Genomic DNA, 23,913 nt, shown 5'->3' with positions numbered 1-23,913 from the left:
TCATGGGCAATACCATTTTCTTTGAAGAACTCCTCAAAGAATCTGTTCTCAAATTCGCCACCATGATCACTTCTGACCTTTATGATTTTGCACTCCTTCTCAGATTGGATCTGAGTGCAGAATTCAAAGAACACTGAATGAGACTCATCCTTGTGTTTTAAGAACTTTACCCATGTCCAGCGGCTATAATCATCTACGATGACTAATCCATATTTCTTCCCTCTGACAGATGCTGTTTTGACTGGTCCAAACAGATCAATGTGCAGAAGTTCTAATGGCCTTGAGGAAGAGACAACATTCTTAGATTTTGAATGCAGGTTTGGAGAACTTGCCCTTCTGACATGCTTCGCAAAGAGCATCTGATTTATATTTCATATTTAGGAGACCTCTGACCAGATTTAGTTTGTTAATCTGAGAAATCTTTCTCAAACTAGCATGTCCTAATCTTTTGTGCCAGACCCATTGCTCTTCAGAAACAGACATAAGGCAAGTCACCTTCTGCTTCTCAAGATCTGAAAGATCAATCTTATAGATGTTGTTCTTTCTCTTGCCTGTAAATAGGATTGAGCCATCCTTCTGACTTACAGCCTTGCAAGACTTTTGATTGAAGATTATATTATAACCATTGTCACTTAATTGACTTATGGACAATAAGTTATGCGTTAATCCTTCTACAAGAAGTACATTAGTTATGGAAGGAGAGTTACCAATACTTATGGTTCCAGAGCCAATAATTTTGCCCTTCTGATCTCCTCCAAACTTGACTTCTCCACCAGACTTAAGCACCAGGTCTTGGAACATAGACCTTCTTCCCGTCATGTGTCGCGAGCACCCAGAGTCCAGGTACCATGACACTTTGTGCTTTATCCTCTTTGCAGCTAAGGATATCTGCAACAGAAATTATCTTCTCCTTAGGTACCCACAATTTCTTGGCTCCTTTCTTGTTAGTTTTCCTCAAGTTCTGATTGAACTTGGGTTTAGCATGATAATTAACAGGAGTAACAACATGATATTCTTTAGGTTTGACATCATGATATTTCTTAGGTTGTGTCACATGCTTCTTGGTGTGTACAATGTTAAAACTCTGTGCATGTGAAGTGAGCCTAATATCATGAGCATGGCCATATTTGAACTGATCATACAATGGCTTGTATGTGATTTTCAAATCATCAACAGGTTCAAATTTATGTGAGGTATCACCCTCATAGCCAAAACCAAACCTTCTGTTTCCAGAAACACCATATATCATAGAAGCAAGATGACTTCTGCCAATACTTCTAGATAGGAACTTTCTGAAGCTCAAGTCATATTCTTTCAGAATATGATTGAGACTAGGAATGGATTTTTCAGATTTAGAAGGAGATCCACTATCATTGGATAATTTTAAAACTTTTTCCTTCAGTTCAGAATTTTCCACTTCCAGCTTCTTAGTATCAAATTCAAATTGCTTTTTCAGCTTTTTGTATTTGATACTAAGGTGAGCCTTGAGTTCCAGAAGTTCAGTCAAGCTGGAAACTAATTCATCTCTAGATAGTTCAGAAAATACCTCTTCAGAATCTGATTCTGATGTAGATTCTGATCCATCATCCACTGTGGCCATCAGTGCAAAGTTGGCTTGCTCTCCTTCAGAGTCTGATTCTGATTCTGATTCAGAATCATCTCATGTTTCCATAAGCCCTTTCTTCTTATGAAACTTCTTCTTGGGATTCTCCTTCTGAAGTTTTGGACATTCATTCTTGAAGTGTCCAGGCTCATTGCACTCATAGCAGACAACTTTTTTCTTGTCAGATCTTCTGCCACCAGAAGATTCTCCTCGTTCAAATTTCTTTGAACTTCCTTTGTTTGCTCTTCCAGAGTTGGTTTACCCTTCTGGAGATCATGGACAGTTCATCTTCTTCTTCTGATTCTGATTCTTCAGAATCTACTTCTTCAGCCTGAAAAGCGTTAGTGCATTTTTTAATATTAGATTTTAATGCAATAGACTTACCTTTCTTCTGAGGCTCATTTGCATCCAGCTCTATCTCATGGCTTCTCAAGGCACTGATTAGCTCTTCCAAAGAAACCTCATTCAGATTCTTTGCAATCTTGAATGCAGTCACTATTGGACCCCATCTTCTGGGCAAGCTTCTGATGATCTTGTTTACATGATCAGCCTTGGTGTAGCCTTTGTCCAGAACTCTTAATCCAGCAGTTAGCGTTTGAAATCTTGAGAACATCTTCTCAGTATCTTCACCGTCCTCCATCTTGAAGGCTTCATATTTCTGGATTAGAGCAAGAGCTTTAGTCTCCTTGACTTGAGCATTTCCCTCATGGGTCATTTTCAATGACTCATATATATCATGGGCAGTTTCCCTGTTAGATATCTTCTCATACTCAGCATGAGAGATAGCATTCAGCAAAACAGTCCTACATTTATGATGATTTTTAAAAATCTTCTTTTGATCATCATTCATTTCTTGTCTTGTAAGCCTTACGCCAGTAGCATTCACTGGATGTTTGTAACAATCTAGACCAAGGATGTAACTTTCCAGTTTATCTTTCCAGTATTCAAAGTTTTCACCATCAAATACTGGTGGTCTAGTATAACCATTGTTACCATTTCCATTGTATTGCTCAGCAGAGCCAGATGTAGATGTAGGTGTGTTTGTTGGAATTTCACCAGCCATCTTTTACTGAAGCGTTTTTCTCTTCCTGAATCTTTTCTAAACACGGTTAAGTGCTTGCACCTTAGAACCGGCGCTCTGATGCCAATTGAAGGATAGAAAAACACTTAGAAAGGGGGGGTTTGAATAAGTGTAGCTTTAAAACTTGTAAGATAAAAACTATTTGCACAATGATTTTTATCCTGGTTTGTTGTTAACTAAACTACTCCAGTCCACCCCCTTGGAGTGATTTACCTCACCTGAGGATTTAATCCACTAATCACACTTGATTACAATGGTTTTCCACTTAGCCAACTGCTAAGTCTTCTAGAGTATCCTGATCACAACCTGATCACTCTAGGAACAAACTGCTTAGACAACCTCTAAGACTTTTCTAGAGTATTCTGATCTACCTGATCACTCTAGTTCTTACAACTTAATGTAAACAAATTTTAAGAGTATTACAATGCTTCTGAAAAGCTATAATCACAACTGTGATATTTCTCTTAAAGTTTAAGCTTAAGTCTCACTAAGATGTTACAACAACAATGTAGTGAGCTTGATGATGAAGTTTGAGAGCTTTTGAATTTGACAGCGTTTCAGCTTAATGCGCAAGTGTTGTGTTGAGCTTCTCATCAGAACTTCATATTTATAGGCGTTTGAGAAGATGACCGTTGGGAGCATTTAATGCTTTGCGTATTCCGTATAGCATTGCATTTAATGTTTCACTCTTTTGTCAACTACCTCGAGCCTTGTTTCCGCTGTGTCTACTGACGTTGCCTTTAATAGCTTCTAACGTTCCTTTTGTCAGTCAGCGTAGCCTGCCAGTTTAGTACTTGCTTCTGATCTGATATTTGTGTAAACAACGTTTTAATGTCATCAGAGTCAAACAGCTTGGTGCAGAGCATCTTCTTGTCTTCTGACCTTGAAGTGCTTCTGAGCGTGATACCATGAGAACTTCAGTGCTTCTGCTTCTGATCTCAAGTTCTTCTGATGCTTCCATAGACCCATGTTCTGATTCTGCTTGACCATCTTCTGATGTCTTGCCAGACCATGTTCTGATGTTGCATGATGAACCTTCTAAGTCAGTTGCCTCTTGCGCTGATTTTGTGCATACTCTTTGTATAATTCCTGAAATGGAAATTGCATAGTATTAGAGTACCACATTATCTCATACAAAATTCATATCCTTGTTATCATCAAAACTAAGAATATTGATCAGAACAAATCTTGTTCTAACAGATTCATCAAGAAAAGCTCCAGAATCATCAAGAACCTGAGTTTCTAAATTAGGGTTTTTAAGGAAAAAGTCAACTGAACTTTGACCGGCCATAACTCCCACATGGAACATAAAATAAGGGAAAATAAAATAAAATTGAATTAATAGAGGATTTGGTTTCTTTCAATCATAAAGTTATCCTTGGGGCTCAAGCAAATAAAATATATTGATTGGAAAGAGATTGAACCAAATATAGTATGATTTTATGCAAAATTCAATCAAATTTTTTCTCAATATTTTCTCCAATCAAAGATTTGATTTTTCTCCAAACTTTCAACTCTAATCTCTCATGATATATATATCCTACAAGTGCAGCCACAAAGACACGAAAATTAGGAGAGAAAAGACAAGGGTTTTTCAAGTTACAAAGTTCACAAGAACTAGGGCATACGAGAAGTGTTCCTTCCAACGAGTTCCAAGCCAAAAAAACGCTCCATTCATCTCCTGAGGGAAGATAAGGTATGTCCAGGTTGTTTTCAATCTTTGTTCTCGTTGGAATAAGCATATCACCATGAACAACTTCATGCATTTTCTTTTAATTCTCATACTGCGATTTTTATTGCGTTTCAAACAGATATGATTATTTGTATGAGTTGCAGATGTTGTTTAGAACTGATTAAAACCATTGCTTTGGAGCTTTTACGTTCGAATCCAGTTTTACCATGATTAGGGCAACCAATGTGTGTCTCTTCGAAACGCATGATGCAGCGCTTTTTGGCCAAAACTAACCTTTGATTTGGATTCAGGGGGGTCAAATCAGGGGGTAAGCTACCTTTTGTGTGTTCTTTGTCGCCATTGTGCAGGTGCAAGATCGTATCCATAGAAAACCTTCGGATTTGCGTAATCCGCAGGTAAAACGGCAGCTATGGCCGTAGGAATTTCCGCAGGAAATATGGAACAGAGTGAAGACCGTTTGACTGCATAAGGCTGCGCTCCTATTGGTTGGTCCAACAAATTCAACCCCTCTCTCCATGAAAACGCAAGCTGATTGGTTGGTCAATGGAACCATTCCCTCTCTCCATTCGTTATTGGCCAAGCGTGCAATTAGTGGGGCCCATCTGACTTTGCTTTTGACTGTCCCCATTATCTTCATTGTTTTATATATATATTATTATTGAGTTATTATATTAACAAGAAGCATTTGTAGGACAATTGGTGAGGGAGTGTGGAACGCATTCGTTAAGACCTGGATTCGAGTCTGACCCAGGCCATTTATTTTTAATAAAATACTCACGTGCAGATCCACTATACCTACGCGCACGCGCTTACTGTGCGCCCTCATATCGCCACCGTGGGATTCACATCAAAGCCATATCCAACGCTCATAAAGATGAAGGACTACCGTGGACACTCGCAGGCCAAGAACACCAGATCATAAAAGCTAAGTTTTAGTTTTTATTTTATTTTGTTTTAGTTTTTACGTTAGTTTTCTTTGGTTTTGTTTGAAAATGTAAATACTTTTATTCTTATTTTTTTCTTTTTCTTCTTTCCAACTTAAACCTTTTTACATATAAATGTAGGTTAATGTTTTTTAATATTTGATAAAATTGGCTTTGTTAGAAACCTTCTGAATTGCTCTATGGACCTCCAACTGCAACTGCTCCAAAGTGAGAGCAACAATGGTGTTCCTCCACCTACAGAAGTGATCCAGGTGCTTGGATCACCTCAAATGAGCCCCCTTGAGATGTTAGAATGCTTACTTTCCAAAGAGAAGCTCTGGTTTGAAGAAAACGATTCTTCTTGCCAAAGAACTTTGAAAAACCATAAGCATGAGAAGAGAAAGAGAAAGCAAGGAATATGGTTGCTTTGGTGTGTTTTCTGAATGAGAAAGAGCCCTCTATTTATAGGCAAATGGTTCAGTACTGATTGAGAGAGTGAGCTTGCTTAATGGGCGAGTTTTGGTTTCTTGGTCATGAAGAAATTTCAAAGAATATCCAAGTGTGATCATTGCATTTTCGAGCCAGCTCCCCATCCCTTGATTATATCTGATCTTAGGGAACATTTCTGATGCAGAATGAGCTCTAATTGGTTGGTGAGAAGATTCCTTGGGTGATTCATCAATTTGCCATAAATTCCTAAATGTAATCATTACATAATCACATGTTCTTGTTTTGGGAATCTTCCTCAATTCTTATGCTATGGTGAAAATGAATGCATGGCATGTTTTCAGATGTGTTATGGGTCGTGTAGCATCCATAAGTGAGGTCATGTGCACAAAATTGCAAAGTTCCAAAATAAGGGATGACCTATAATTTCACTTCATGAGGCCAACTTTGAACAAGCATAACTCCTAGCTCAAAATGAATTTGGAGAAGGTTGAGCACAATTTGGAAAGCCCTAAACATCTACTTCAAATCATTAGTTTATGGTTTCTTCAGAATCATTTGGGAAAATTGTGAAAAATGAGCCCAAAGTTGGATGAAAACTAGGTTAAAAACACTTGGAAACATTTCTAAGTTTTAATAACCTAAAGCTTGAAAATTCCAAATCTCTTAAATGATTGATTTCTTGAAAAAAGTTGCTTTGTAAGATGTTGTTTTATTTTGCAAGATCTACAACTTTCATGTTGGAAGTTTTTTGAGTTGTGTAGGTGAAATTTTGAGTTCCCACAATGCCCTCAAAAACCCTAATTCCCGACTTTTTGCTCCTTAATGAATCTCTTTGAATTTCTTTGGTCAAATGACTTTAGTAACCATATATTGATGATATTGATCTTTAAAAGTCATGGTTTGACCAAAAATCTTAAAAGTCAAAGGTGATCCTATACAGTTGACTTTTTCCTGATAAAGTGAGATTTTGGACTTTTGTGTGGAATCAAGATCTTTTCCTCAAATGGGTGATGTAAGTGGATTATATTGAGGTAGTAGAAGTGCTTAAACCATGTCTTGAGTTTTGGATCCATGTCCTGATTAAAAGTCAACTTTCTTGGGTGAATTAGGTCAAAAACCCTAATTGTCGACCAGATGAAATTGATGACTGTGGATCTTGGATTGGAGTGTAATGCCCAATGGATATTGTCATATGAGCTATTTGAAGATGATTGATGCCTTTGAGTGATGCTCTGGAGTTTTCTAGGGTTTCTCAAATGTGATCCCTGATTTTAGTCCTTGATGGGGCTCAGAACCCTAGACTAGGTACCAGATGAATAAGTGACTGCTCTGAGTATTTATTTTGTCTTTGATGAAAAGTTTAAAAGATATGACATCTCAGGGGGTCAAAAATTAGGGTATGACAGATGCCCCTATTTAAGTTTCTTTCATCTGGAGGGAGAGAGATTAATATCTCGATTACTTCAGAATGAAAGAGACTTAAATACCAAAGAATGCCCGAATTTTGGGCGTTCCTGATATGTTGTAGTGATAAAATCTTTGCATGACTTGATCCCGTTGTCGCACTCGGCGGGGAATAGGGAGACAAACTCCTGTAGAAACACGTGTCGTGGATTCTGGTGAATGGACGGCAATGTAGGATGCGCAATCCATCTTCTTTAACTAAGTGTTGATACTTAGAAAAAGGTAAACAACCTTCCCTCGTTTCGGATGTCCATATCTCGAAACTAGTCTAAGTTGTGATTTTGGACAATATCTCAGATAAAGAGAAATTCTCCAAAGATTTGTCTCCTCATCAAACTTCTCATCAGCACTCGGAGATGAGATGCCATTTGATGGTAATAAAGAAACTTCATCATCTTTTGGAAGATATCTCTGATGAAGAGAAAATCTCCAAGGGTTGTTTCCTCATCAAACTTCTCATCAGCACTTGGAGATGAGACGCCAATTGATGGTAATAAAGAAACTTCATCATCTTTTGGAAGATATCTCTGATGAAGAGAAAATCTCCAAGGGTTGTTTCCTCATCAAACTTCTCATCAGCACTCGGAGATGAGATGCCATTTGATGGTAATAAAGAAACTTCAAAGGTTTGTTTCCTCATCAAACTTCTCATCAGCACTTGGTGATGAGATGCCATTTGATGGTAATAAAGAAACTTCAAAGGTTTGTTTCCTCATCAAACTTCTCATCAGCACTTGGTGATGAGACGCCATTTGATGGTAATAAAGAAACTTCAAAGGTTTGTTTCCTCATCAAATTTCTCATCAGCACTCGGAGATGAGACGCCATTTGATGGTAATAAAGAAACTTCAAAGGTTTGTTTCCTCATCAAACTTCTCATCAGCACTTGGTGATGAGATGCCATTTGATGGTAATAAAGAAACTTCAAAGGTTTGTTTCTTCATCAAACTTCTCATCAGCACTTGGAGATGAGATGCCATTTGATGGTAATAAAGAAACTTCACCATCTTTTCTTTCGACTTGACGTCTTTGCAAGAATGTCATATGGCCTCATGATCTTTTGAGGGGCTAATGACTTCGCTTGAAAGCGGGCAAACTGTTTTCGGGATGAAAACCACCATTCGTCGACTTATGCCGGGGAATTAACAAACTGTTTTCCCAAGAGGAAAACTGCCATTTGTCGACTACCAGGGGAATCAAACTGTCTTCTACGGGGAGAGACTGCCATTTGTTGACCCTTCCGTGAAAAGAAACGAGTGAACTGTCTTCTGCTGAAAGAGACTGCCATTCACTGACTCCGCTGGGGATCATTTGTCGATCCGCTGGGGTGGAAACAAATCGTTTTCTGAGGTAAAAACTGTAGTTCATCGACTCGTGCTAAGGAATTTGAACTATCTTCTTGAAGAAGATTATCATTTATTGACTCCGCTGGGGATTTGTCGAAGCATCCTCCTGGGAGAAAACTTGTCGCTTGTCAACTTTGCCAGAGAATCAGAGTTATTTTCCTGATGCAAATTGTCATCCATTGACCTTGCGGGAGATATTCAACGACTCTCTGAGAAAGGCAAATGCGAATCAAACTATCTTATCTGAAAAAAGAAAAGAAAAAAAAATGTCGAGTGTCGCTCTGCGGGAGAATCTCAGCTGGGGAACTCCAAAAGTGAACAAACTATCTCTTTAAAGGAGATTGCCATTTGTTGACCTGCTCTGGGAGATCCTTATGTACGAACTGTCGTCTTGAAGAAGAAAGTTCCTCCACAACTTGCAGGGGAAACCTGAGTACATGCCTTAATGACTTGGGCACTAACTAGACTATGCAATTATGATGTAATGTATGCATGAAAATTATAAAATGTAAAGTGAATGTGAATAGAATTGTCGCGGATGTGAAATCCTATAATACGACTTGAATTTTGTGATGATCAGAAGATGTCTTCTTCTTGAGAGATGCACTCCGTTGAGGATATCTGATTATCAGTTGCCCGCTCTTTGAAGTGAGTGAAATGACTTGAATTGAAGATCTGTCATCGGGAGATGTTCGCAAAGCGATCTCATGGGGAAATCTGGGTTCCCGGAGTCTCAACCGTTCTTGGAGCAACTGTTGGCATTCTTCCTATTGTTTGTGATCCATAGAGAGAAATTTCACCTTTATTTTTGCAAATAAATTCATTTTATTTTATGAAGACAATTGTTTCAAGAAAATGACTGTTTAAACTTAAAATGCATTTTAGGAAACTGAATAAGACTCGATTGCAAAGAAAGGCACAAGGCTCAAATTATTATTTATGGAATGGTAATCAGCCAAATGCTTGATTCCATGGAGTATTTACAAAGTTGGAAATTGGTAATTTTTGGGAAAAGGGCTACGATGAAACGTGACGACCGTTATCTTTCCCTTCCACTCTGAATTGCGCTGCATGCGTGCTTCGTAGAAGATGACCTACTGATGATGAATACTCCGCTATGGACTTTGAATGATCAAGTTTGTCCTGAACACAGTTACTTGCCATACATCCCTAACTTTTGCGTAAACTACCCCTTTCGGGTTTTAAGTCTACCGGGATTGATTATTATTTTTTTTTATGTCTCTAACTTTTGCCTGAATCGCCCTTTCGGGTTTTCGATTCACCGAGACGCTCCTTTTTGCCTAAGCCGCTCTTTGCGAGTTTTCAACTTAGCGAGCTGTTTTTTTTATTTAGGCGAAGTATTTCTTGACTGTGTCGACGTTCACAGGACGGGTGAATTCTTCTCCATCCATAGTCGTGAGTATTAAGGCTCCTCCTGAGAAAGCTCTCTTGACCACGTATGGGCCGTCATAATTGGGAGTCTATTTCCCTCTCGAATCTGTGAGAAAAGATTGAATCTTTTTGAGTACAAGGTCGCCTTCTTTGATTGTGCGAGGTCGAACCTTTTTGTCGAAAGCTTTCTTCATTCTATGTTGATATAGTTGTCCGTGGTACAAAGCTGTCATGCGCTTTTCTTCGATTAAGTTCAATTCATCGAATCTGCTTTGACACCACTCGGCTTCTGTTAATTTTGCCTCCATCAATACTCTCATTGATGGAATCTCAACCTCTATAGGTAGGACTGCCTCCATTCCATATACAAGGGAGAAAGGAGTTGCTCCAGTCGAAGTACGTACAGATGTACGGTAACCATGAAGAGCAAATGGGAGCATTTCATGCCAATCTTTGTAAGTGATGACCATCTTCTGAATGATTTTCTTGATATTCTTGTTAGCTGCTTCTACAGCTCCATTCATCTTTGGTCTGTAAGGAGATGAGTTGTGATGCTCAATCTTGAATTCTTCACAAAGCTCCTTCATCATTTTATTATTCAAATTTGACCCATTGTCAGTGATTATCCTATTAGGAATGCCGTAGCGACAGATGATGTGATTTTTGATAAACCTGACGACAACTTGTCTTGTGACGTTTGCATACAAAGCTGCTTCGACCCACTTGGTGAAATAGTCTATGGCTACCAAGATGAAGCGATGTCCGTTGGACGCTTTCGGCTCAATCATTCCAATCATGTCGATTCCCCACATGGAAAAAGGCCAAGGGGAAGAGAGTATGTTGAGAAGAGATGGTGGCACATGAATTCTATCGGCGTAGATCTGACATTTGTGACACCTCTTTGCATACTGGTAGCAATCTGACTCCATCGTCATCCAATAATATCCTGCTCTCAGTATTTTCCTTGTCATGGTATGTCCATTGGTGTGAGTACCAAAGGAACCTTCATGTATCTCTCTCATGAGTATTTCTGCTTCTTTCTTGTCAACGCATTTGAGCAGAACCATGTCGAAATTTCTCTTGTACAGAACATCTTCATTCAGGAAGAAACTACAAGCTAACCTTCTCAAAGTCTTTCTATCTTTCTTTGATGCCCCAAGAGGGTACTCTTGCCTTTGAAGAAAGTTCTTGATGTCGTGATACCACGGTTTGTCGTCGATGGTCGCTTCTACTGTGAAAACATGAGCAGGCCTATCCAGGCGCATAACATCGATCCGAGGAATTTCATTCCAATGATTTATCCTAATCATGGAAGAGAGTGTGGCTAATGCATCAGCCAAGTTATTTTCTTCACGAGGAATGTGATGAAAATCTACCCTGTCGAAGAATGGTAACAATCTTCTTGCGTAGTCTTTGTAAGGGATTAGCCCTGGTTGGCGTGTTTCCCATTCTCCTTTGATTTGATTGATGACCAAAGCAGAATCTCCATATACATCCAAGTGTTTGATTCTTAGATCCATGGCTTCTTCGAGACCCATGATGCAAGCTTCATATTCGGCCTCATTGTTTGTGCATTTGAAAGTTAATCTGGCAGTAAATGGAATATGGGTACCCTGAGGTGTAACAATGATTGCCCCAATTCCTCGTCCATAAGTATTGACAGCTCCGTCAAAGATTAAGCCCCATTGGGATCCTATCTCAGGTCCTTCGTCTGGTAGTGGCTCGTCGTAATCTTTCATCTTGAGGTATATAACGTCCTCGTCCGGAAAGTCAAAACTGGTTGATTCATGACCATTGAGTGGATGGTGAGCCAGGTGCTCAGCTAGAATGCTTCCTTTCACGGCTTTCTGTGCGTGATACTCGATGTCATATTCTGATAATAACATCTGCCAACGGGCAATTCTCCCAGTTAAGGCAGGCTTCTCAAAGATGTACTTGATCGGATCCATATGAGAGATCAAATACGTAGTATGTCGAATCATGTAATGGTGGAGACGCTTGGCAGCCCAGGCCAACGCACAGCACGTCTTTTCGAGCATGGAGTAGCGGGATTCACAGTCAGTGAATTTCTTGCTCAGGTAGTAGATGGCATGCTCTTTTCTTTTTGTCTCGTCTTGCTGTCCAAGGACAAAACCCATGGAATCTTCTAAGACGGTTAAGTACATTATCAAAGGTCTTCCTTCCACTGGAGGAGACAAGATGGGTGGTTCGAGCAGATATTCCTTAATGCTATCGAACGCTTTCTGACAATCGTCTGTCCAGACGCAACTTTGATTTTTCCGTAGAAGTTTGAAAATTGGAGCACAAGTTGTAGTCATGAGATATATAAATCTCGAGATGTAATTCAGACGTCCAAGAAATCCTCTAACTTGTTTCTCGATTCTGGGTGAAGGCATTTCTTGAATTGCCTTGACTTTGTCTGGATCCACTTCAATTCCTTATTTGCTGACGATGAAACCAAGGAGTTTTCCTGAGTAGACACCAAAGGTACACTTATTGGGATTCAGGCGAAGTTGAAACTTCCGTAAGCGTTGAAATAACTTTGTCAGATTCTGTATGTGATCTTCCTCATTCTCTGATTTAGCAATCATGTCATCCACATAGACCTCCACTTCCTTATGCATCATGTCATGGAAAAGTGTAGTCATGGCCCTTTGATAAGTTGCCCCTACGTTCTTTAGTCCAAAAGGGCATAACGCGATAGCAGAACGTGCCCCAGGGGGTGATGAAAGCTGTTTTCTCCATATCTTCAGGTGCCATTTTGATCTGGTTGTATCCTGAAAATCCATCCATGAATGAGAAAACTTTGGATTTTGCTGTACTGTCAACCAACATGTCAATATGTGGTAAAGGAAAGTCATCCTTAGGGCTAGCTTTGTTCAAATCTCTGTAGTCGACGCACATGCGGACGTTTCCGTCTTTCTTAGGAACGGGAACAATGTTAGCTAACCACTGAGGGTATTCTGAAGTGACGAGGAAACCAGCATTGATTTGCTTTTGAACTTCCTCTTTGATTTTCATAGCCATCTCCGGATGAGTTCATCTCAATTTTTGCTTGACCGGAGGGCACTCTGCTTTTAATGGTAAGTGATGCTCCACTATACTGGTATCCAACCCTGGAATATCCTGATAAGACCAAGCGAAGACATCTGAAAATTCTCTGAGCAGCTGTATCAAACTCTCTCTGATCTCTGAACTGAGCGAAGCTCCAATCTTAACCTCTTTTCTGTTTCCATCGGAACCAAGGTTAATGATCTCTAGAGGCTCATTGTAGGGCTGAATGGCCTCTTCCTTTTGTTGAAGTAACCGTGAAATTTCCTTTGATATTTCTTCGTCTTCTTCTTCCTCTGCCTTGAATACAGGAAACCCAAAGCTTGGAGAAGTCATACGGTCGCACGTTTCAACGGGGTATTTTGTGATTAATCTGCATATGTGTGATAAGTTTTATTTAGACAACGAGGATAACAGCAAGGTGAATCAGACTCTGATAGGGCTATGTATCCTGCTCTGTTAAGATAGGATAGCCATTCCTCTTCATCGGTGTTTTCCGTACCGATGGTATTGACTGTTTGTTGAACCGGTTGAAGAAAACCTCCACTACGGAAAGTTTCTTGAATTGGGAGAACTACCTCAATCCCTGGAATAGCCTTTGATGATGTCGGAAAGAATCCAACTCCTGTTCTGTTCTTGTTGTTGGTAGGAATATTAATGTGCCCCCAACCACTGGTAGTGCCATCCTTTACAACTTGGATTGCATCTTTGTATGAAGAAATAGACGCTGCTTTCTCTTTTCCTTTTTCCTTATCCAAGGAAAGTGCTTGGAATTTAGTTCCAACAATCTTCTTTTGGTTCTATGTCGGAGAATGATGCCAGGTTGCTGACGATCAGAGCTCGTTCTCCACATACGGTTACCAATTTGTCATTTCTAATGAACTTCATTTTTTGATGAAGTGTTGAAGTAATTGCCCCAGCCTCATGAATCCATGGGCGGCCTAGCAAACAACTGTATTGTGCCGGGATATCCATAACTTGGAAAGTGATTTTGAACGTCTGAGGTCCAATAGTTATGGGAAGATCTACTTCTCCGAAAACTGACTTCCTTGATCCATCAAATGCTTTGACGATGACGTGACTGTCCCTCAATGGGTAATCTTTGAAGGATAATCTTGATAATGTTGATTTAGGCATGACGTTGAGAGAGGATCCGTTGTCTATTAGGACTCCTGTGAGTACATCACCCATGCAGCTAACTGAGATGTGAAGTGGAAGGTTATGGTCCACTCCTTCTTCAGGAAGATCTTCGTCACAGAAACTCAGGCTAGTTCCCGCAGAAATGTTGGCAATGATACTGTTGAATTGTCCTACAGTAACACTTGGTTCTATAAAAGCTTGTTCCAAAACTTTCTGTAGAGCTTCCCTATGAGCTTCAGAACTCAATAGTAGGGAGAGAACAGATATCCTAGACGGAGTATGTAGCAGCTAGTCTACAATGTTGTATTCACTCCTCTGGATTAACTTCAAGATCTCATCATTTTCTTTCGCTTGAACATCATTGGTCGGATGATTGTCTTGCCTATGTGGGGCTTCTTCCGAAGGCTTTTCCACATTTTCTGTTGCTCTGTTGAAGACTCGTCCACTTCTGGTGACTCGACTAATGTCAGCAATGTTGACAACAGACGGTAATGGTATTTCCTTACCATTTTCAATGAATGTAGCATTGTACTTGTATGGTATAGCCTTGCTGGACTCATACGGTACAGGACCTGGTAAGTAGATGACTAACGGAGCAATTGCTGTCTTCCTGCTGTCATACTTGACTTGCATAGGTTCAACTTGATTAATTTGAGGAGATACAGTAAAGACCTCGACATCTTCTCTGTTGGCAAGGACTGTAATGGTATTATCGTCCATCAGTTTCTGAATGTCGTTGCGAACATGCAAACATCCTTGTGAATTTCTTCGACAGATTCTGCATCTACTGTTCCAAAGTAGGCAAGTCCATTTAAAGTCTTATGGAACCTGACTACCGATCCTTCGAGATCTTCAACTTTGTAGATTTTGTATTCTCCTGGACATCCTTGAACCATGTTGATGTCATGCTCAGTTTTGACCCGAATATGTTGAATCCATCCTAAGTCCATTTGTTCTTGTAATGCAGCTTGAACTACAGCACATCCTTGATTATTCTTTGGACAAATTTCACATGTGAAGTAGTTGTGAGGTGGTATATGACCATATCCAGCTTGTCTAACGTGCATCTTGACAAGATTTTCCCCTATCTGACGAATGTCGTAGATTTGAATGACGTTGGGGTGTTGATCTATCAGATTCACTGGAGCTTCTTTATGCTGCGGCAAAGGATTTGCCTGGACATTAGGATTAGTGTCTTTGAAGGATAGCATTCCACTCTTCACTAATCTTTGGACGTCGGCCTTGAAACTGAAACATCTCTCAATGTTGTGACCTGGTGCCCCCTGATGATAGGGACAAGATTGATCAGCCTTGAACCACTATGATGATTCATTTACAAGATTTGAAGGGCTCTTTGTCTGAATGAGTCCTTTCGCCAGTAGTGTTGGAAACAATTCTGCATATGGCATTGGTATGGGATCAAAGGCAGGATACCTTGGAATCCGATTGTTGTTGAAATTTGGAGGTCGAACCTGCTGCTGAGGTTGCTGCGACCTTTGTTGAAATGGTTGTTGCGAAACCTGAGGTTGATAAGCTGGCGCTGAGTTAACAACTGGAGTTATTGTAGCAACCTGAGGTGAAAACTTCTTCTTTGCTTTGTGTAAGACATTGCTAACATCTTGATCTTTTTTCTTCTGGAAAGAACTTCCATACTTCCTAGGACCAATAGAAGATTCTGGTTCTTTGTTCAAGCGTCCTTCTCGAACTGCTTCTTCTAAGCGTACACCCATGTTTACCATCTCGGTAAAATCACTTGGTGCACTTGCAACCATTGGTCCGTAGTAAAATGGAATCAAAGTCTTGAGATAGATTTTTATCATTTCTTTCTCTTCAAGTGGTGGACAAATTTGAGCAGCAACTTCACGCCATCTCTGGGCGTATTCCTTGAAGCTTTCTCTATCCTTTTGAGTCATGGCCCGGAGTTGATCTCTGTCGGGAGCCATATCCAGATTGTACTTATACTGTTTGACGAAGGCCTCTCGGAGGTCTCGAAAAGTACGAATCTCTGAACTGTCCAAGTTCATGTACCATTTGAGTGCAGCACCAGTCAGGCTGTCTTGGAAATAATGAATGAGCAATTGTTGATTATCAGTCTGAGTTGACATTCTTCGAGCGTACATCACGAGATGACTTTGTGGGCATGAATTCCCTTTGTACTTCTCAAACTCTGGTACTTTGAATTTGTGAGGAATCTTAACATTTGGAACCAGACAGAGGTCTGCAGCATTCTTTCCAAATAGATCTTGTCCTCGGAGAGTCTTGAGTTCCTTCTGCATTTGCAGAAACTGTTCCTGGAACTCGTCCAATCTTTCATACACGCCAGCTTCCTCACTGGGAGGAAAAGTATGCATAATCGGTCGTGGAGAAGCCATGACAACAGATCTTGGTATCTCAGCATTCTGTTGAGTGAAACCCATTGTCGTTGCTCTTGGAACTTCAATTTCCAGAGGTTTGTAACCCTCCGGTGGACGCATATCCATGGTGACTTTTGGAACTTCAGAATTTGGAGGTATGTACCCTTCTGGAGTAAAGTTATATGGCATGCCCCAAGGTCGATCGGGCGGCATGGTATACTGAGGAAAAGGAGTAGAAACAATCTCGGAAACCACAGTCCTTTGTGGTTCTTCCGGCGTTGGTCGATTCTGCGTAACTACCAGGGCTTCTACCATACTATTGAGTCTTTCAACAGTACCCTTAAGAGTATTGATCTCTTCTCTGAGTTCTTCATTCTCTTGTTCAAAGTCTTCCATTCTTTTCTTGCGACTTGAACGAGTGTTGTATGGATGAGACAGCTTGAAAGTCTTGGTTCACCTCCTTCTCCTCCTCTCTTTCTGGAGAAAGGAAAGTGACTATTAGATCCGCGACAATTCTCGTGTCAGTGCGTACGACTAAAGTGATGCATGATATGTAATTAAGTTATTATTTTTCAAGGAAACACCATAATTACGTTATGAAACATCAAACTTTTATTAATTAAGTGAAAATGTTGTTTTTTACATACTTTGAAAAAGGGAAATACAGAGAAACTGAGAGAAAGGACTCTAAAACTTTGATGAGGAGCCGACTTCACGTTCTAACATTTTCTTCTATTTCTTGAGCTGAGCATTCTCTGACGTGAGCTGATCGATGATCCAGAAAGCAGGAGGGATATGATGAGAAAGTGATGATTGTGTCACTTGTCGATCGAGTACTTCTAGTAACTCATCCTTCCTTCTTAGGATGTTTTGAATCTCAACATTTTTCGTGTTGACGGTTCGATACTTGTTCCTCCAAGCATTCCTTTCTTGGCATACTTTGTTTAATGGTGCTTGTAATTTTTCAACATCGGTGGAGAAAAGTTATATTGGTTCCCTTAGGGGAATAGGTTCTTGATGTTGATATGGCATTCTGAGCTTGAATGCTCTGACGCGCACCCATTGAAGGTAAGGATCCAGGGAGATGCAAAGATGTTTTCCTTACAACCTTCTCCCTTTTGTGTGAACAAGACGCCAGGCTTGGACAATTTCCTTCTTCAGCATGTTACCATGATTGTCGATGTTCTTGAAGAACAGACCCTCCAATTGAATACTACTTGGAATATTTTTCATAGGATAGTCGTATTGACGACGGGCTAACGCTGGATTATAACTGATTCCTCCCTTAGTTCCAATAAGGGGTATGTTGGGATAACTTCCGCAACTGAAGATGATCTTGGTTTCGTCGTTGTCAGGACTACACCAATCAATGTCGGTATGAGTGAGAGACATGATCTTCTGTGACCAGTAAAGGCCATCCCGCATGTTCCAGAAAGTGCTAGACTTTGGCAGGTGCAAGACGAACCATTCGTATAACAACGGTACGCAGCATATAATTAATCCTCCTCGCTGCAGGTTTCTTGAATGCACAGAGTGGTATGCATCTACAAGCAAGGTTGGAACTGGATTTCTAATCAAAAAGATCTTAATTGCGTTGATGTCGACGAAATCATTAATGTGAGGAAACAAAAACAATTCGTAGATAAGCAAAGCCAAGATTTCCTCAAAAGCGCTCATATCTTGGATGCTGACGAAGTACCGAGCTTGGTCTAACAAGAATTTGGAGGGTAATCCTTGAATTCCTCCTCTACTCACCATATGTGTTCTGATGTCGACCACGTTCAAAGGAGTAGTCGCAGCAATGATAATGTCGTCAGGATTCTTTTCCAAACCGGAGTACGGATCTTGCGCGTACACGGGTATTCCAATCAGACGAGAGTACTCCTCCAACGTAGGCATGAGTTGATAATCTGGAAAGGTAAAGCAGTGATACGTTGGATCGTAAAACTGCACCAATGTGGGAAGGATCCCATCCACAATGTTAGTGCTGAGAAGAGGCAGAAGTTTTCCATACTTCTCCTTGAAAGCCTGGGGTTTGACCACCAGCTTTCCGAGCTTTTCCAATTCCTCTACCTTAGGAATCTTGAAGGTGTATTTCCTAGCTCTCTTTCTTCCATAATCCATGGTATAGATCCTTAAGTCCTTTCTCCGTTTCTCTCTTTCTATGAAGTTCAAAACGTTCGTTATTTAGTTTCCTTGAAAAACGACTCGAAAAAGACTCTTTTTGGTTTTAATTATTATGAATGATGCATGAATGCATGAATGCACACACAAGAGTTTTTAAACAAACATGGCGTAGAAGGGTATAGTGGTCATGAAGTCACAACGCAAACCTCGCCCCAATGGTAAACTAAGGATAAGGATTTTTGTACCTGTAGAACGGGTTCTAGGGGTCTCAGAGTTTTTGCTCAACCTTAAAGATACGTTGACTGGTATCTATAAGAGAGTTTTTCTGAGTGTAGTATCTGCGTGACAATTACTTTCGTAATCACCGCTCTACGTCCTAAGAAAGGCTTTAAGTTGGGTTAATGTGTTTCTAGGTCCTCCTGGTACAAATCAGTCTCGGAATTCATTGGCGCAGTTAATCACAACCAGTCAGGCAAATCCCAAGAGTAGATTTGGAAACCAAGATTCGAGGGTCTTCACCGAGAAGACATCCTCCATCCTATCTTATGTTGCACTCAAATCCGGGTATAGGATTTCTCACCTCAAGGGGGAATCAAGCCCTTTCCCGATACAGAATAAACAAAATAAACAAATATATATGCAACAATCACATGAAATGACACAGAGGTTAGGCAGGACCTCTCTTGTTTGAGGGGGAATTTGGCATCCCTAATTCCTCAATGGGGTTGGACCAGCAACAGGTCAACCATTGGTTTGGATGAAAAACCAAGGTTTTTAACACTTATATCCCCAGCAGAGTCGCCATTTTTCTGTGGTGTCGTTTTTTTTACCTCCCCGTTTCACTTGGGAGGACGGCACGCTAGACCCTTCACGCGAAATTTGGAAGGAGAATGCGCCCGGGATGGGATGAATTTTGTTTCAGTTCTTCATACGATATCACATGAACTTTCTTATTGTCCTACGAGTAGGAAAGGGAAAAAAGATCTCAACTAAACCCTAGGAGTTTGCTAAGTGTGGGGATTCACCTAGACTAGAAATTCTGGAGTTCGGGGGGTCGGTTATACATAGGGAAGAGTTTAAGCACCCTACATATCCGTAGTACTCTACGGGAACCTTCTCTGTGTCATTGTGATTGTGTTTATTGCTAATGATTGGGAAAGTTTCTCCTTTGTGTTAGGAGAGAGAATTGGATTGATTAAAAAAGACAGACAGACAGACAAACAAACTGACTATTTTTGGTATTTTATCAGCTCGCTGAGATTCCTTGTGAACCTCATGCCTACATATCCCTACTGGAAGTCAGAGCTTAATGTAGTTCGGGGAACTAATTAGGGAAATTAATGATTTTTGGTGCCTTGCTTGAAGCTCAAGGTTGAAGCTTTGAATTAAACCTCTGTTTACAGTAAAGAGACATGAAGTCATCTTTATAGAGAAGTATTTCTACTATTCCACCACAAACATTAAAAGAGTGACAGAATAACTGAATTCATTTCATTCAAGAGAGGGAGCCTACTTGGTTGATCAAGTATGACAGCCAACATGCCTCTTGAATGAAAGAAGGATGCTCATCCAAATTAGGGAAAGTTAATCACATGTCTGGTTTCACTGTCAGCTCATGCCTTTCAAAATCCTAAATGGGAGACTTAATTAAAAATGAAATGTAATGTTTGTTTGTTTGAATGTGGTAGAGTAGTAAAAATAATATCTCTATAGAGATAAACTATGTCTATCTACTGTATAAAAGATTTGACTTTAGCTGGCTTGCATGAGGCCCAAGCTTGAGGCTTTTTGATTGTTTTTATTGACTTTGGGAGATAACTCTACTGGGGAGAATTTTAATTAAGGAGTTTTTGTGTTCTGTACAAAGCCTAGAATTGAGGCTGACTCTAGTTGGAGAGTGTTTATTTGATGGATTTATTTGGTGTTCTGTACAAAGCCCAGAATTGTGGCTGACTCTACTTAGGGAGGCTCTATTTGTGTGCCTTGTACAAAGCCCAAGGTTGTGGCTGACTGCTGAGGATAACTGAGTTTTTTGAAGACTATGAATGACTCTATTTTGTGTGCCTTGTACAAAGCCCAAGGTTGTGGCTGACTCTTAACTATGAAAGTTATTTAATTTGTGCCTTGTATGAAGCCCAAGGTTGTGGCTACTCTAGCTAGGGGAAAGATTATTTTCTGCCTTGTACAAAGCCCTAGGTTGTGGCGGACTCTTAAAGAAACTGATTATGGAAGACTCTATGGGGAAAAGATCCTTGAGATTAGGAATCTTTGACACAGGAAAATATGGTTTATCTGCCTTGTACAAAGCCCAAGGTTGTGGCTACTAAAAATGAAAGACTCAATGGGGGAGTTTTATTCTGCTAGAGGTTCTAACAAACTAATTTATTTTTTATGTTTTTGGAAGCTAACCCTTATCCAGGGATTTTGACTCAGATGGAGAAATTGACTATTAAAAGATTGGACCATTGGAGGCTAACCCTTTCCAGGGGTTTTGACTCTTTTGGGGAATTTATCTTTTAAAAGAGTGAATCTTTGGATTTGAAGGAGTGATTTTGGAGGCTGACCCTTTCTAGGGGTTTTTGTTAAAATGAAAGAATGAATGGAGGCTGTAACACCCCATAATTTCAGTTTATTAATTTAATTTGGATTTAAATTAAATAATTGGAATTTTAGTATTTTTATTTGGAATTATTTGGAAAATGATGAAATATTGACATTGGGCCTAAAGTGGTGGTTAGCAGTAAGGGGGTGTTAACTAAGCAAGCCCATTATAATATTTTATTTTATTTTTCATAAAATAAAGGAATTGGGAAAAGAGGAAGTGGAAGCACTAGTGACAGAGTCTGAGGAAAAGAAGAACACGTGAAAGTGAGAAGAGCCAAAGGGGGAGAAGAACTTCGAAGATTCGACTCTAAGGTAAGGGGGGATTCTTCGGGTTAGTATTCATTATGTGATTGTAGGTAGTATGATTGATTAGGATTGTTGTCTAATTCAATCGTACGTGTCGGGTTTGGGAATTTGTTAGGTTTTGATGAATTTGTATGAATTACATGATTCTGTTAATACTCATGATATATGTTGTTAATACTTGGATAAAACTTGTCTGAAATGTGTGATTATGTGAAAATTGATGGTATTTGTGTGCCATGTTCGTATGTACATGAAATTGGGGAAATGGGATAGGGTAAATGCTGTCAAAATGATGAATTTTGCTGTGCAGGTACGTAGGAACCGGTTCCCATGTGGGACGAACCGGTTCCCCCTTGTAAAAACAGAGAAGTATGGATTCTGGGCAGCTGGGAACCGGTTCCCATGTAGGGACAACCCGGTTCCCCATAGTAAAAACCAGAGACGTGATTTTTGAAGCTGCCAGGAACCGGTTCCCACGTAGGGACAACCCGGGTTCTGCAGCATTTGTCTAAAAATGTTTTATTTTTAAAAACCCATAACTTTTGATCCGAGTATCCGATTTATGTGCCGTTTTGGGTGTTGCGAAGCTAATTAGATGCTTTATTTGATAAAGTGATAAAATGGGCAGTGGCCGACTTTATTTTTAAAACTCGATTTAATTGTTGATGAATTGAAATATGGTATATGTATATGTGCTTATATATATGATTATTGATGCATGTATTTATGTTGGTGATGGGATTATGATATCCAACGAGTGATTTTGTTATATAACATGTCGTAGATGATACATGTTTTGTGATTATGCTGTTGGGTTGTTTGATAATTTATTACATTGTGTGCAATGATGATAAATGTAACGATGTATAATCGTGGTGATGATTGATAATTTATGAATGTTAATATGCTGTTAATATTAACATGTGGATTGTGGTGAATGTATGCGTGTGATATATTTGTATGAATGCTAAACTTATGCATGCTTATCGGTGATGAATTGGTGATGATAATGAGACGATGTGATACATCGGATTGGTGATGTTGTAAGCATGTTATATGTTGCATTCATTGGCATACATTTTTGGTGATGGATCCCGGTGATGAAATGGATCAAAATGGTGGGCATAATTCCCATTGTGTGGAATTTGTGCTGGTTAAAACTGTATCTCGGTGATGAAATAGATCAGTTGGATGGGTGTATCCCATGTATTGGTACCACATGCATAGTGTCAGTTGAATCATATGCATTGGTTATAACATGATTGGATGAAATCCAGTGTTATGCCTTGGTGTGTTTATGTGATTGATGTATTGAGGAGTTGTTGTTAATATAACTTGATCATTGATGAAATTGATGAGTTGTGGGCCGATGGCCAATATTGTTGAATTGATGCTTGCTTGTTGTAATAATTCCGATTATATGTATGATTGAGTGGATGATAATTACTATGAGATTTTATTGCTTATGACTGCATAATGCTTATTAATTCGAATGAAACTCACCCTTACTTTGATGATTTCAGATTAAGGATGTAGCGGCTTCTTGATTGGGTACAGATAGCTCGTAGGCTAGTCCATAGTTCGTGTCGAGTCATGCTCTGATTGTAACACTGGGGAACGCTAGTTTAGAGACGAATTACTCTGTTGGCTTTGTTGTTTTATAATTGTATTGTAGTAACTTGCATGGATGATGAATATGCAATGTTATGAGTTATAATCCGCTGTGTTGAACATGAATTTTGTTTATATTAAATGGTTCCTCATGTGGCATGACAAATGACTATGGTATTTTATGTTAAAGAAATTGTGACATCCTTGTATTTCATGTTTACTCTGATTATTATTATTATTATTATTATTATTATATTTTCCGCGGGGGTTTTAGAAGGGTGTTACAATAGTGGTATCAGAGCATAGTCGGTCGTTGTGACCAGAGTCTTGTTGTTAATTTTTCCTTTTGGTATGCGACATGTGTGTGAAACACTGTCGGTACTCAGTGTGTTCTAACTGTTTGCTTGCAGAAGTGGGATTGAAACTAGTGGGGGAGAAGTCATGCTTCTCGGATATGTCTCAGATGCAAGATGTTAGAGTGATGCGTATGGCAGCAGTACAAGAGTGTGGAGTTATTGTTTTCTGAAGTGAAGGTGACATGGGCTGAAGACTGTGGTTGTTATTCAGTCGGAGTGTCTCGGAGTAGATAATGGTTATTTCTGAGAAATGGAATTTCGAAGTTGTGATGCTTCAAGTGCTACTGATGGACTGTGATGTTGTTGTGTGAGTAGCCCTATGTGAAAGGTCGATGTTGAAGCAGTGATTAAAGGAAGTATTGTCGTAGACCTTGTCGTAGGATTACTAGTAAGTAATGGAGATGATAGTAGA

The sequence above is a fragment of the Vicia villosa genome, unplaced genomic scaffold (assembly GCF_029867415.1).
Source record: "Vicia villosa cultivar HV-30 ecotype Madison, WI unplaced genomic scaffold, Vvil1.0 ctg.002506F_1_1, whole genome shotgun sequence".
NCBI lineage: Eukaryota > Viridiplantae > Streptophyta > Magnoliopsida > Fabales > Fabaceae > Vicia > Vicia villosa.
This window is presented reverse-complemented; position numbering follows the sequence as displayed.